Raw genomic sequence first — 12,642 nt, 5'->3', positions numbered from 1 at the left:
CACACAAACTCTTTGAAGTTGACTTCTAAGTAAAATATTAATAAAATACTGATCAAATATTTGTCAGTGTCACAATTAGGCCATGGTGAAACAAAAGATGTACTCATCCATATGATTCTATGATTTTCCAAAAGTTCTTATTTATTTAATGTACTCAAATCAAAATGAATTATGTCTAATATAATATGCCTAAATGATATTTCCTTTATTATTTTAACATCATAGTTCGTGGCTGTACGCTGGTTTTCACAATACTGTGACACTGACTGACATGATGCAGGGACTTTCCTAATCCCTTTTCATTCTGAATCCATATTCTCAATACGTATATATTGTAAAACTCACTTCAGCCCATTGGTGAATACAGTACGCAGCCCATTACTCCTCCGTCATGTGTGGTTCTCACTGGCTTCACAGCCAGACGGTTATCAACGGTTTGCAGGCATATCCAACTTGAAGTCAAACATATTCTGTATTTTGTCTACAGCTGTACCAGATTCGGCCTTATCAATAGTTGATGATCTCTGCTTTCATAGTTCTCTTTCACTCAGACGTTCTGCGCTTCCCCAGTGGGAACAGCAGTTCTCCTTTGATTTAAGTCTTGATACAGTCTTTAGACTGGCTTTCCTATCCAGATTTTACTCCATTAAATACTCGGGTAAACGGGAATGAATCCCTCACTCAATTAGTGCTAAATTAATACTGGAGGATTTAATAACACGGATGCCAGCAGACTTCAGATTCCATCTTGCCCGAGGGTGTTGGGGGTGTTGGGGTGTTGGGGGTGTTGGGGGTGGGGGACAAACAGCGATGATCGATGCTGGCTTTTCGTGTTCAGTTGATAGAGATTATACTGGAGGATATGGGAGCTCGGTATGCTTTCCCCGACCAGCGTGTGAACCTGAACTCTTCCATTGGAGTGAGCGGTGTGAGTGTGTGTGTGTGTGTGTGTTGAGGAACAAAATGGTTGAAGTATGAAGAGAACATGGTGTGTGTGTGTGTGTGTGTGTGTGTGTGTGTGTGTGCATTCATGTGTGTGTCTGTGCACACACCCTCACGCTATGCTGTCATCTGGCCCTTGACTACAACGGCACAGTTTCTCTTGTATACAAATCTCCATAGTAACTAGGTTGCAGTTGACATAAAAGTATGCTGTTGCTGTAGCAACGGGAAAACTGATTTGGCTTTACTGACTTAGGCGTGTGTGTGTCTGTGTGTGAGCACTGAGGTACTGAGTGGGGGAGAATTAGTGTATGTATATGCACATATGAACTGTGTGTGTGTGTGTGTGTGTGTGTGTGTGTGTGTATGTATGTGTGTGTGTGTGTGTGTGTGTGTGTGTGTGTGTGTATGTGTGTATAGAGGTGATTTGGGCAAGGACAGCCTGTCTTGTCTTCCTGTCACTGCACACCGTTTAAGACAGCACGCTAATTAACCCTTCAAACCTATTCCCCCCCCTCTCTCTCTCTCTCTCTCTCTCTCTCTCTCTCTCTCTCTCTCTCTCTCTCTCTCTCTCTCTCTCTCTCTCTCTCTCTCTCTCTCTCTCTCTCTCTCTCTCTCTCTCTCTCTCTCTCTCTCTCTCTCTCTCACTCACACACACACACACACACACACACACACACACACACACACACACACACACACACACACACACACACACACACACACACACACACACAGGACATGTCTGACACACAAACAAACAAGTGTGCACATACACACTCTGGAGCATGCGTGAATGCGTTAAAGGCTCACACACACACGTGCGTGAGCGCTGTGTCGGTGTAGAAATGAGGGCACATCTCTGCAGACTCCTACTCTACCTGCCAAGCGCTGCGCTTTATCTGAAGCAGCAATTACAGAATCTCTGTAATTTCAGTCCGACTCCGCCATTCACAGCTTTTCACTGAGAAGATCTGCATGTGAATACTCCGGCTTTTTTCTCTCTTTCTCCCTGCTTTGCTTTTTCCTTTACCTGTTTATGTCTTTTTGAATCGAGCGTGCAATTATAGGGTCCAGGATATCTTTTCTTTTTGTAGCATTATACTCTGCGCGCGCTGTGGTAAAGAAGGAAGACGAGGGGTTTTGGTTAAGGGGAGGTCAAGTGATCGCTGTGAGTGACAGACAGGGACACACATGGTTGGGGGGGGCAGAGAGAGAGAGAGAGAGAGAGAGAGAGAGAGAACACACAGAGAGAGAGAGGGAGACATGGCTTACTGTGAACGCACCAAATCATATTTCCATCAATTTACAGAGGTGGAGATTAATATGACAGTGGCCTATTTGTTCCAGTGACTGTATTTCTGGGTCATATCCAGGCAGATGACAAGATGGGGACTAGTTTAGAATAAAGCCGCTCCTCCATTGGTGTGTGCGTGCGGGAGTGCGATCTGCTGTCGGAGAGCGTGAGAGAGCGTCCCAGCGTTGCCATGGCTTTGTTTACTAACAGGATTCTTCTCTGTGCTGAATGACATGCCTTTAATGACAAGTGTTGTTGCCCTCAGACTTCTGGATCAGTGCTGAAGATCAGTGTTGTAACAGCACAACTCACACACACACACAGTGATACACTTCTCAAAGCCTCTTATGAAATCACAGCAGAGACAACAGGCAGTTTTGTAATCTAAGGCTCACTGTGAAGTCTCTCGGTGTTGCACTTAAGTGTGTCACCTCTAACCTAACCTCAGATGAGAAGCGCCCTTGATTCCTTTACTCTTCGACTCGGAGCGTTATGAACTGTGGCATTTGGAGTGAGCTTAGATGTGTCAGCCCGAGGTGCTTTTTTGACGCTCATTTATCAGCAGGTCGCTGCCAGTGATGTGTCTGCAACAGTGAATATTATTCTCCCGTGTTCTCTCAAATCACAAACACACGATATTTCTTTAGGTTTCACTTTCCTAATGTTTCCATTTAAAGTGTGCATGTAGAAGAACACTACACTTTGTTTTTTGTGCAATTAATTTGTAGGTTTTTGTTCTGAATAGTTTGACACAGAACACGTGTATTATATTTTTTCAAACAGGATTGATTTTTCTGAGCTTTCACACTGCAAATAATGGCATCAACCAATCACGTTGTGCAGAAAGGACATATTCCAAATAGGGCTGCAACTAACGGTTATTTTAATAATCGATTAATCTGTCGATTATTTGTTCGATTAATCGATGAATCGGATAAAAAAAACAAAAAAGCATTGATTTCCAACCCTTTAATCAGAAACAGAGCCTCAGTGCACATTCACAGAGCAACACATCTTCACAAAGTGCACAAACAGGTTGAACATCCCTGAGCTGTTAAAGTCATTATTTAAAACAATAAATGGACTAATATCAGGAGTGGGGTTCAGCGGGTTTACCCACGCCTCTCAGTGAAGGGTAGACACGCGCTGATCCATCAGTGAACGGCTTTCAGGCCGATAAGCCACGCCCCCTCTCGGCGCGATGCACGCGATGCACGCGTCCCCGAAATACCGGCCGCGTTCATCGCGTTCATTCAAACGCGGTGAAGAGGTCCCCGCGACCAAACGCGGCGCGAATGACGCGAAAATAATACAAATCGCGTAAATCAACTTCCGGTGTTGTCATGGCAACGTTTATACGCCGGTCAGCGTCAGCTACAGAACGGGAGTCCTGTTCCGTTATTCACTCACACATCTCCGACACTTATTGAGTGGCGTAATAATCGCCGACACAACACAACGAATCGATAATGAAATTCGTTGCCAACTCTTTTAATAATCGATTTTTATCGATTTTATCGATTCGTTGTTGGAGCCCTAGTTCCAAACACTCCGTGGTCAAAATAAGACTGCTAACTTTATTACTCCTTTCAACCTTGACAAAGGCAGTGCAGACCAGATCCAGTCCTTCTGTTATTCCCTTTCACAATAAAAGCCTAGACATATATGCTGTGTAACTGTTTACCAGAGGGAACTGAAATTCACTCAGAGCATTTAGCTAAGAGGGAACTCTTAGCTTACATTAGCTTATACAACATAGCTCAGACAGACTGCTGGACGCTGCTCTTTTCATGTCGTTTAATGGTCACGCCCCCGGTGTGTAAAGGCCTCAACACTACCAAAGACGCCACCTTTACAACAAGACTGTGACAGTATGAGAAAGTAGGCTTGTGTTGGTGAGCTTTGTAATCAGGGTCATTTTCCCCTCTCCTTACAAAAACCAGATACAGCGAGTCTTAACCAAGACGGGCACCATTCACAAGTGATACAATGAAAAAACATCAGTGAAATACAGCCACAATGTGGCAACACTCTGGGTTTAGCATTAAGCTAGCGTTTGAACAATATTTTTTTAAAGCTGCCCTAATTAATATTTTCAAAATAGAAATGTGTTCATTTACTATGTGTAATATGAGTGGGATCTCTCGTACTGACACACCCACAGAGAGTTACCACCACATTCAGCGTTTCCCCTCAACTCTTATCAGCTTTGTAGCATCTTTCAGCTCCTTGATTTGGATTTATGGCTGTATGGCATATTAACCATTAGTTAAGGTAGATCAGGGAGAACTTTGTATAATAAAGCCACTGAACGCTGTATACCTGCCCAGTATACAGCAGACAGAGAAAGTCAGCAACTAGTTGGTGAACATAGTGGAGCGTTTGGAAGCTAATGAGCCACATATTTCCCTGAGGAGTTGGTAGAGACCAAAACAGACATAAAAGAAAAGACTCCAAATAAATGCTAATGTGTCTGCTGGATATGTACGGCCAGTTGTTGGCTAACACGTTAGCCAACTTTATAAGATGTTAATATGTCAATGCTGTCTTAACAGCTTGTTCCACTTAATAATGCTTTAATAAGCTATTATAATATATAGCTGACTTATTCTATTGTATTATTTCTGTCATTGTGAGTCGTGAGTAGGAGGACAAACCTTGTTGTTGCATATCATTTGTTTAGTGTTCATCTAGTGTTTAGTGTTCATGTAGTGAAGCCATTTGAACATCTGTAAGACTGGTTCATGGTCGTGTCCACGGAGGAAAATGATGCCACCATGACAAGTTCAGATGGAACAAAATCCCAAAGGGCCTCACTGAAATGAATTGCTAAGTGACATCATATCATACGTAGGTGCTTTGGGAGCTGCTCACACCGGAGTAGGCCCAGTTTGTGCTTCTCATGTAATCAGTGTTTTTACATTTGAGACTTTTGCATTTCTGATATATTCCAGTCACAGATGGAAGTTTAGTTGAGGTTCATTGTGAGATTGGTTAAAAATGTTCTGACTGGAGAGAATATTTTTATCATCTTTGGGAATTCTGTAAATGTCTTCAGTGTTGGCAAATGACCTGTAAAGTTTTTAAAAGTTTGTATATTTGTGTGGAAAGCAAAGAGTTTCATGGCTGGGTTGTAAAAGCCAATGAAAAAGACTGCAAACACATACAGGAGAAGCACAAACTGGGGCAAGCTTTAACTTAAATTAGAACCACATGGGAAACAGGTTTGGTACTAGTGGAAGGAAAGTCAATTCATAACACTTGCAGAAGAAATTTCCACATATTACTCCGCCCCATTATGTATGTAGTGACAAAATATCGTGGTGTCCTACCAACGAGTAGCTTTCACACCCAACAGACAGCCTCTTTGTCCTGTTGTCTCTTTGTTGTCAAACGGCCTTCAACGAGAACAGAAATGGCCTGTAGCAAGCAGCTTTATCAGAAGAAATCCCGCCGTTCTTCTTCTTGTCACTCGCTCTGCCTCTCTCTCTCTCTCTGCCTCGCTCTGCCTCTCTCTCTGCCTCTTTCTAACTCTCTCTGCCTCGCTCTACCTCTCTGCCTCTCTCTCTCTCTCTCTTTCTCTCTCTCTGCCTCTCTCTGCCTCACTCTCTCTCTCTCTCTCTCTCTCTCTGCCTCTCTCTGCCCCTCTCTGCCTCGCTCTCTTTCTCTCTCTCTGCCTCTCTCTGCCCCTCTCTGCCTCGCTCTCTCTCTCTTTCTCTCTCTCTGCCTCTCTCTGCCTCACTCTCTCTCTCTTTCTCTCTCTCTGCCTCTCTCTGCCTCGCTCTCTCTCTCTCTGTCTCTCTCTGCCTCGCTCTCTCTCTCTCTCTGCCTCGCTCTCTCTCTCTCTCTCTCTCTGCCTCTCTCTGCCTCGCTCTCTCTCTCTCTGTCTCTCTCTGCCTCGCTCTCTCTCTCTCTCTGCCTCGCTCTCTCTCTCTCTCTGTCTCTGCCTCTCTCTGCCTCGCTCTCTCTCTCTCTGCCTCTCTCTGCCTCTCTCTGCCTCGCTCTCTCTCTCTCTCTGCCTCGCTCTCTCTCTCTCGCTCTCTCTCTCTCTGCCTCTCTCTGCCTCGCTCTTTCTCTCTCTCTGCCTCTCTCTGCCTCGCTCTCTCTCTCTCTCTCTCTCGCTCTCTCTCTCTCTGCCTCGCTCTCTCTCTCTCTCTCTGCCTCTCTCTGCCTCGCTCTCTCTCTCTCTCTCTCTCTCTGCCGCTCTCTGCCGCTCTCTGCCTCGCTCTCTCTCTCTCTCTCTGCCTCTCTCTGCCTCGCTCTCTCTCTGCCTCTCTCTCTCTCTCTCTCTCTCTCTCTCTGCCGCTCTCTGCCGCTCTCTGCCTCGCTCTCTCTCTCTCTCTCTGCCGCTCTCTGCCTCGCTCTCTGCCTCTCTCTGCCTTGCTCTCTCTCTCTCTCTCTCTCTCTCTCTCTGCCGCTCTCTGCCTCGCTCTCTCTCTCTCTCTCTCTCTGCGTCTCTCCTCTTCTAAAGCTGTGTTCTTCTCGCTGTTGCAACATTTGCATCCTCTGCTGTAATTCTCAGCTCTTTAGAGTCACGCTTCCGCTTCATTTCGCTTCATATTGTTTTTGTTCAACTGTACTGAATATCTTAATTGGTGTTCAGACATGTATCCATGCTTCACTATATTAATAATCCCTTGTTTATCTGTATATATATATATAAATAGAGATATACACAGTAAGTAATGGTGGATGCTTTTATCGCAGTGGGTTAATACGGCTTAAACACAACCAGGGTTGATGCTTTCACTCCGACTGTGGATGTCCATCATGAAATGATATGCAGTCCTAATACTTTAGCTTGGTAGTATAGGTTAAGTCATATTGCTCATGAAAATGCTCTGAACAACAAAGCCTCTTATGATGATGCCGTCATGTTTCTCTGCACAGAGGCAGCTCTGTGCTCTCTCTGCATCATACATCTCATTTAATCTCATTTCATTGCTGAGCTAAAGACCAAGTTTACTTTCTCCCCCTTAACAACCAGAATGAACAGTTGAAATGGGTCTCTCCTCTACAGTATATGGATGCCATTGTTAGTTTTGATGAAACTATTGAAAGCTGCTTCATAACATGTTATAATTTAGCAGTTGATTGAAAATATTGTTTTTGTATTATAATCAAATACCATAAAAAGACCAAAACCAACACATGCACATCTCTCAATGCTTTCTGACTTCCCTACTCTGTCTATGGCTCAGGCCTGTTTTGAAGCCTGGAGTTCAGGCCGTCCCCATCTTGTTTTTTTGCAACCAGAAATGATACTAGCAGGTGGAGCTAAGTACAACTGAACTCTGGCGATGTTCTCAATATAACGTTTCATATCACAAAAGAGCCGGGCACTGTAGTTTTTAGCAAACATCACTTAACGGGGGGAAATTGTGCACGTGTTGGGGACTATTTCCAGCTGTGGATGAATACACATTTGGAGCTCTAGTGAGTATTTGCAGCAGCATGGCGGTGTATTGACTGATGGAAATAAACGGCTGTGTTCATTGTGTTAAAGCAACATGTCAATCAGTGTAACAGTGTGGCTCATTGATGTGTTTTGAATAGGTGTTGTAACAATGGAGCTCTATGGCACAGAGGAATACGATATATGATATATATATATAGGCTTATGTATTAGTAGCATCAGTTTGTTGTTTTGGGCTTTTTATGGGATTCATTGACAGTAACAAAAATCCTCTGGTTCACACAAAAGAGTTCAACATTTTGTGACAGATTTGACTTTTGTTGCGTATTAAAGAAATATCCAACATAATGTGTTAATGAGTGAGCTTTAGAGGCGTTGGTGATGTTGTTACCTTTGAACTGAGCCAGGCTAGCTATTTCCCCCCGTTTCAGTCGTTATGCTAAGCTAACTGGCAGTAGCTTCATATTTAGCATACAGACATAAGATCGCATATATCTCTCAGCAGGAAAGTGAATAAACCTATTTCACAAAATGTCAAACTAATCCTTTAGCCCAGGGGTCACCAAACTTTTTCCTGTGAGGGCCACAACACTGAACATATCGTTTGACCTGGGGCGGCACGATTATGGGGGGGGGGGTGTGCTACGTGCGTGCTACTCGCAGGTGAGCGACTGTTGCATCGTGCGCGCGGATCGGGGCGGAACACCGCCGTGCGCGATACAGAGAGCAGGGGAATTGAAAACGCGCGACCATGTAGTGACAGACATGACATGCCGGCGTGTAAATAAATTAAGCACAAGTACTCGTCCTTCAAGCTCCCGTCTCTCTGCTCTTCTACTTCTTCTACTCTTCTACTTTTACAGGGTGCGCGCATGACAGCTCTCATCTCGTTCGCCCCCTGGTGGTTGGCTGATTCAGGAAGCGCTTGATTTGATATGTAGCAGAGCACGTATTTTAAACGTCAATAACGCAGACGATCATGCTCATTTAATCGTGGCAGCCAAAATCGTGATCGCGATTAAAATTCGATTAATTGTGCAGACTGAAAAAAAATCATAATGCGTCTCTGGTAGCCCATTCAACTGTAGGATTAAAGATTTGTTACATTTTCAGATTAAATATGTTCTTATGATCAATTTAGTAATCGTGATGTGCGCAACCAGGCGATCAAATGAGGAGGGGAAAATGATATAGTTCATCTTAATTAACTATCACTAATATCAATGTCCGTTTCAACCACATCTATCATGTAAAGTGCCTTTGGGTACCTTTTAAAGCGCTATACAAATAAAATGTATTATTATTATTATTGTTATTATTTTAAAAACAGGAAGTCAGTGGTAAAGTGGTAAAGCCCGCCTTTTGTTTGATTTGATTAGCTGCCTCGATCATGTGTGACATTGACGAGCGGTGCGACTCCGCGCCTGGCACTTTTATGCACTTCTAAAAAACACCTTAGTGAAAAACAAACGGACTTAAATAATGTAATCATAAATCGTAAGGTTTCTCTGAATAAATGAAGGTTTAAAAATAGCAGTCTGTTCCCTCTTAAATGAGAATTCTTATAGTATTTAAAATTAAGCATTTTTTTTTCACTTCTCTACCATGATAGCAAGCTAGACAGCTTTTTCATATCACCTGTGAGGATGTTCACCATTATCACGATAATGTAAATGTATCATGATGAACTCATTGCTTTTTGTCTCGATCTGAAAGTTGTCCCATCCTGCTCTTAGTGTTGTATTTGTTTGTCTAAAATGAACTGTCCTAGTTCATATCAAGTCATGAGCTACAATTTAAGTGTGACAGGTAAATGTAGATTAAATGTGAAAAGATAGGCTGTAATGCAGTAGCAGTAGTCTAGTGTTGCTAGCGGGTCAGTGACAGCAGGACTTTTTAATATCTCCCATTTCCAAGGGAGACCAGCCCCCACAGCTTATATAACACAGGAAACAGATGTTGGCAACACACAATCCTCTCTCTCTCTCTCTCTCTCTCTCTCTCTCTCTCTCTCTCTCTCTCTCTCTCTCTCTCTCTCTCTCTCTCTCTTTCTCTTTCTCTTTCTCTCTCACTCTCACTCTTTTTCTCTCACTCTTTTCTCTCGCCTTTGTCTACTCTTTCTTCCCCTTTTGTCTTTTGCTCACACTATGACGTGTCCAGGTCAAGTTACAGTGTTTTCTCCATCATAAGAATATCTGTACGTTGCTCAGTATTGTGCAGTTTTATCACACAGAGGAGAATGAAAACTGCTGCTTTCTAAAACACAACCACTACAAGCTGGTGTAGTGACACAGATACATATAATTAAATCCATTTCCTTTAAGTGTAATATTGCTTAAACTTACAATTTGAAGTCTAATTCAGTGGCAGTGTCTCGCTGAATGAGAGTAGGGGTGAACATTTCCAGGTTTGGATTACTTGTTGTGTAATCCTGCTCTTTAGCTGCTAAAACACTACAGATATGTTCCAGCACACAGAGGCAACACCAATAAACGCATCATCCAGAAAATAGTGCTCATGTGAGACCAGGTGGGATCAGAGGATCTAAATGGAGATCAAGACCACCTGCTTCTACGCTGTAGGATCTGTGAATCAAAGTTGAACCCCCCGAAAACTTAAAGGCAATCTCTGACCTCAAACTCTTTTTGTGATTACCCTTTTCGAGACATTCTGCCTTTCTCTCAACTTTGCGATTTTGCCAGAAAATGGAAAGTCCATTTCACCTCCTCTCGCTTCCAAGCCCAGATGATGCCTGTTGCCAAGGCGACCGCTCTAACCCAGGTGACGGACCCTTCCTGTGAGCTGCGCCTGTGATTGGCCTATTGACCGGGGGGGTCTACAGCTTGAGCGTTGTGATTGGCTGGGGGCCAAGCAGGGGACCCAGCAGACAGAGATTCTGTAGAGAGCATTGATTTAATCGGCTGGCAAGCGGGCAGACAGTAGACACACACACACACACACACACACACACACACACACATATATATTTTGTATGTGTACGCAATCGGCTGGCAGGTGTAAGGGGAAATTTGGCCCAGTGGGGGTCACCTCTGTGGGAGCGAGTGTATGTGTGTGTAATATCATGCGCTCCAGGAGAGGCGTTGCTGGCAGTAATAGAAGCACTCCCAGGAGCAGAACACGCTGGGTAATATCACACTCCCTAGGGAACTTGCCATACAAACACTCCTCCTCACACACACACACACACTCAGCAAAACACGACACATATGGCCCGCGTTCAACACGGCTCACATACTAATGCAAAGAGCCAGACTCGGGGGGCAGAAATCAACAGCGCTCAGCACACACATCCTATTAGCTCCTCGCGTTCTTACAAGGTCAGAGGATGTTGTGAGCGGTAGCACCGATTTTGACTGATTCACTGGACATCCAGGGATCAGGAGACACACTGAGAGATGCAGGGAGCCCACAGAGGCTCTGCATGGTCATCGCTCATTAGAAGTGATACAGTTTGTATCGTCACACAGTGTGTCAAGGAATATAGAAAGCCCAAAGAGTCAAATATCAGACATTAATGTGAGGGTTCATATTTGCTTTGCAGCACATCAGATGTTTATGCTTTTGTTATTTGACCTCTACTAGTTTTTGTAACAGACCTGAAGTTGGTTAGACATTAGAAGCTGCTTATTGTTTTCTTGTAAGGTATTATCATCAGATGCACATTTTAGGGGTGCAAACATTCCTTTCATCTCTGTTTAAATATCAGAGATGTATAGATTGTTGTTTATGGCGTATGATAATGAATTGCTCCTGGGGATATTAAAGATCTCACACAAAATGAACTTCAGAAGTCAAATAATAACATCAAAAGGTTTTTGCAGAGTAGGATAAGAGCTGAGAAAATGTAAGGACGTTTTTTTTTAACAATGGGGAACTTATTGGAACACACGTGATCAATCATGTGATCCTCTTATATGTTGCTCTTACGCCACCTCATATTCTTTAGATGTTGCAATTTGGCTTTTTTTTCCTCATGAATTACTGATGACTTTACCAGAAAGACTTTCATAGGGACTGTGTTTTGGGTAGAAGTAGTGGATTATTCACAGTAACGGGGACATTGTTTCTGCAAAAACACACAACTGTTGGATTTTTTAAACGCTCCAAAAACATCTGAGATCGCTCGTCCCAGGCAAATGTAACCAAAATGAACCGCAAAGCAAGACACCACGAGAGAAAAGTGAGTTTTGGTGAACGTTTGACTGTTGGGGAAACATTAAGGTGTATTTCTCATCTACTTCAATACAAAATGCTCCTCAGGTTTTAGAATCTGTCTCCAATTAATGCTCACACGCACAGCTCTGGCATGTCTGACATTTCCCTCTTAATAGATTCCTTGCAGTATTTACAGAAATCAGAAGCCCGCACTCATGACATCTCCCCACCCTGTAGCCTGTACCTGTATCATATCACAGAGCTCTACAAAGTGAGCTGAACATGAGCCACGACGGCTTTCATTTTATATTTACTTTGCTCCCCCTTTGCTTCCTCCTACCATCCTCAGTCTCTGCCATACACAAACTCCAAATTGTGCCACGTTCAGATGACAAGGCAGATGAAAGCAGGGAGAAGGCATGAGAGATACGGGGAATGTATTTTCATAGCAGCCCGTCTGAGATCCCTCCCTCCTCTATAATCTATAGGCTGGTTTCACTCCGATTCGGAGCCGACAGCTTCATTAGGTGGGGAGGGGGGGGGCTGCTTTGATCTAAAAATACACACCATCATCGCCTCTGGAGTGGAAAAAAGTGAAAGAGTTTCCCTGTGTCTTAATCAGAATAAAAAGCCCCCAGATTTTTTTCCGAAGAACAGCAGAGGATTGGAAAATTAAGGATGTATTAATTCTTATTCCTCCAAGTGTTATCGTCCTCGGAGTAAGGAAATGGTTGCTGTGTGCACAGGTGGTTTGGTAAATAAGAACCCGTGTGTGCACGGGGTGGACGGCGAGCTTGTGTGCAGGGCTTTG

General features: G+C 43.7%; 1 protein-coding gene across 3 annotated transcripts in view; it reads left to right on the top strand.

The window, feature by feature from the left end:
* Positions 1–12,642, top strand: part of LOC306711305 (forkhead box protein N3-like) — a 67,272-nt gene that overhangs the window by 32,981 nt on the left and 21,649 nt on the right. The gene's annotated exons all lie outside the window — the stretch shown is intronic.

The sequence above is a fragment of the Pholis gunnellus genome, assembly GCF_910591455.1.
Source record: "Pholis gunnellus genome assembly, chromosome: 19".
Classification (NCBI taxonomy): domain Eukaryota; kingdom Metazoa; phylum Chordata; class Actinopteri; order Perciformes; family Pholidae; genus Pholis; species Pholis gunnellus.
Note: the sequence above shows the minus strand (reverse complement) of the source record. Positions and strands in the feature narration are given on the sequence as shown.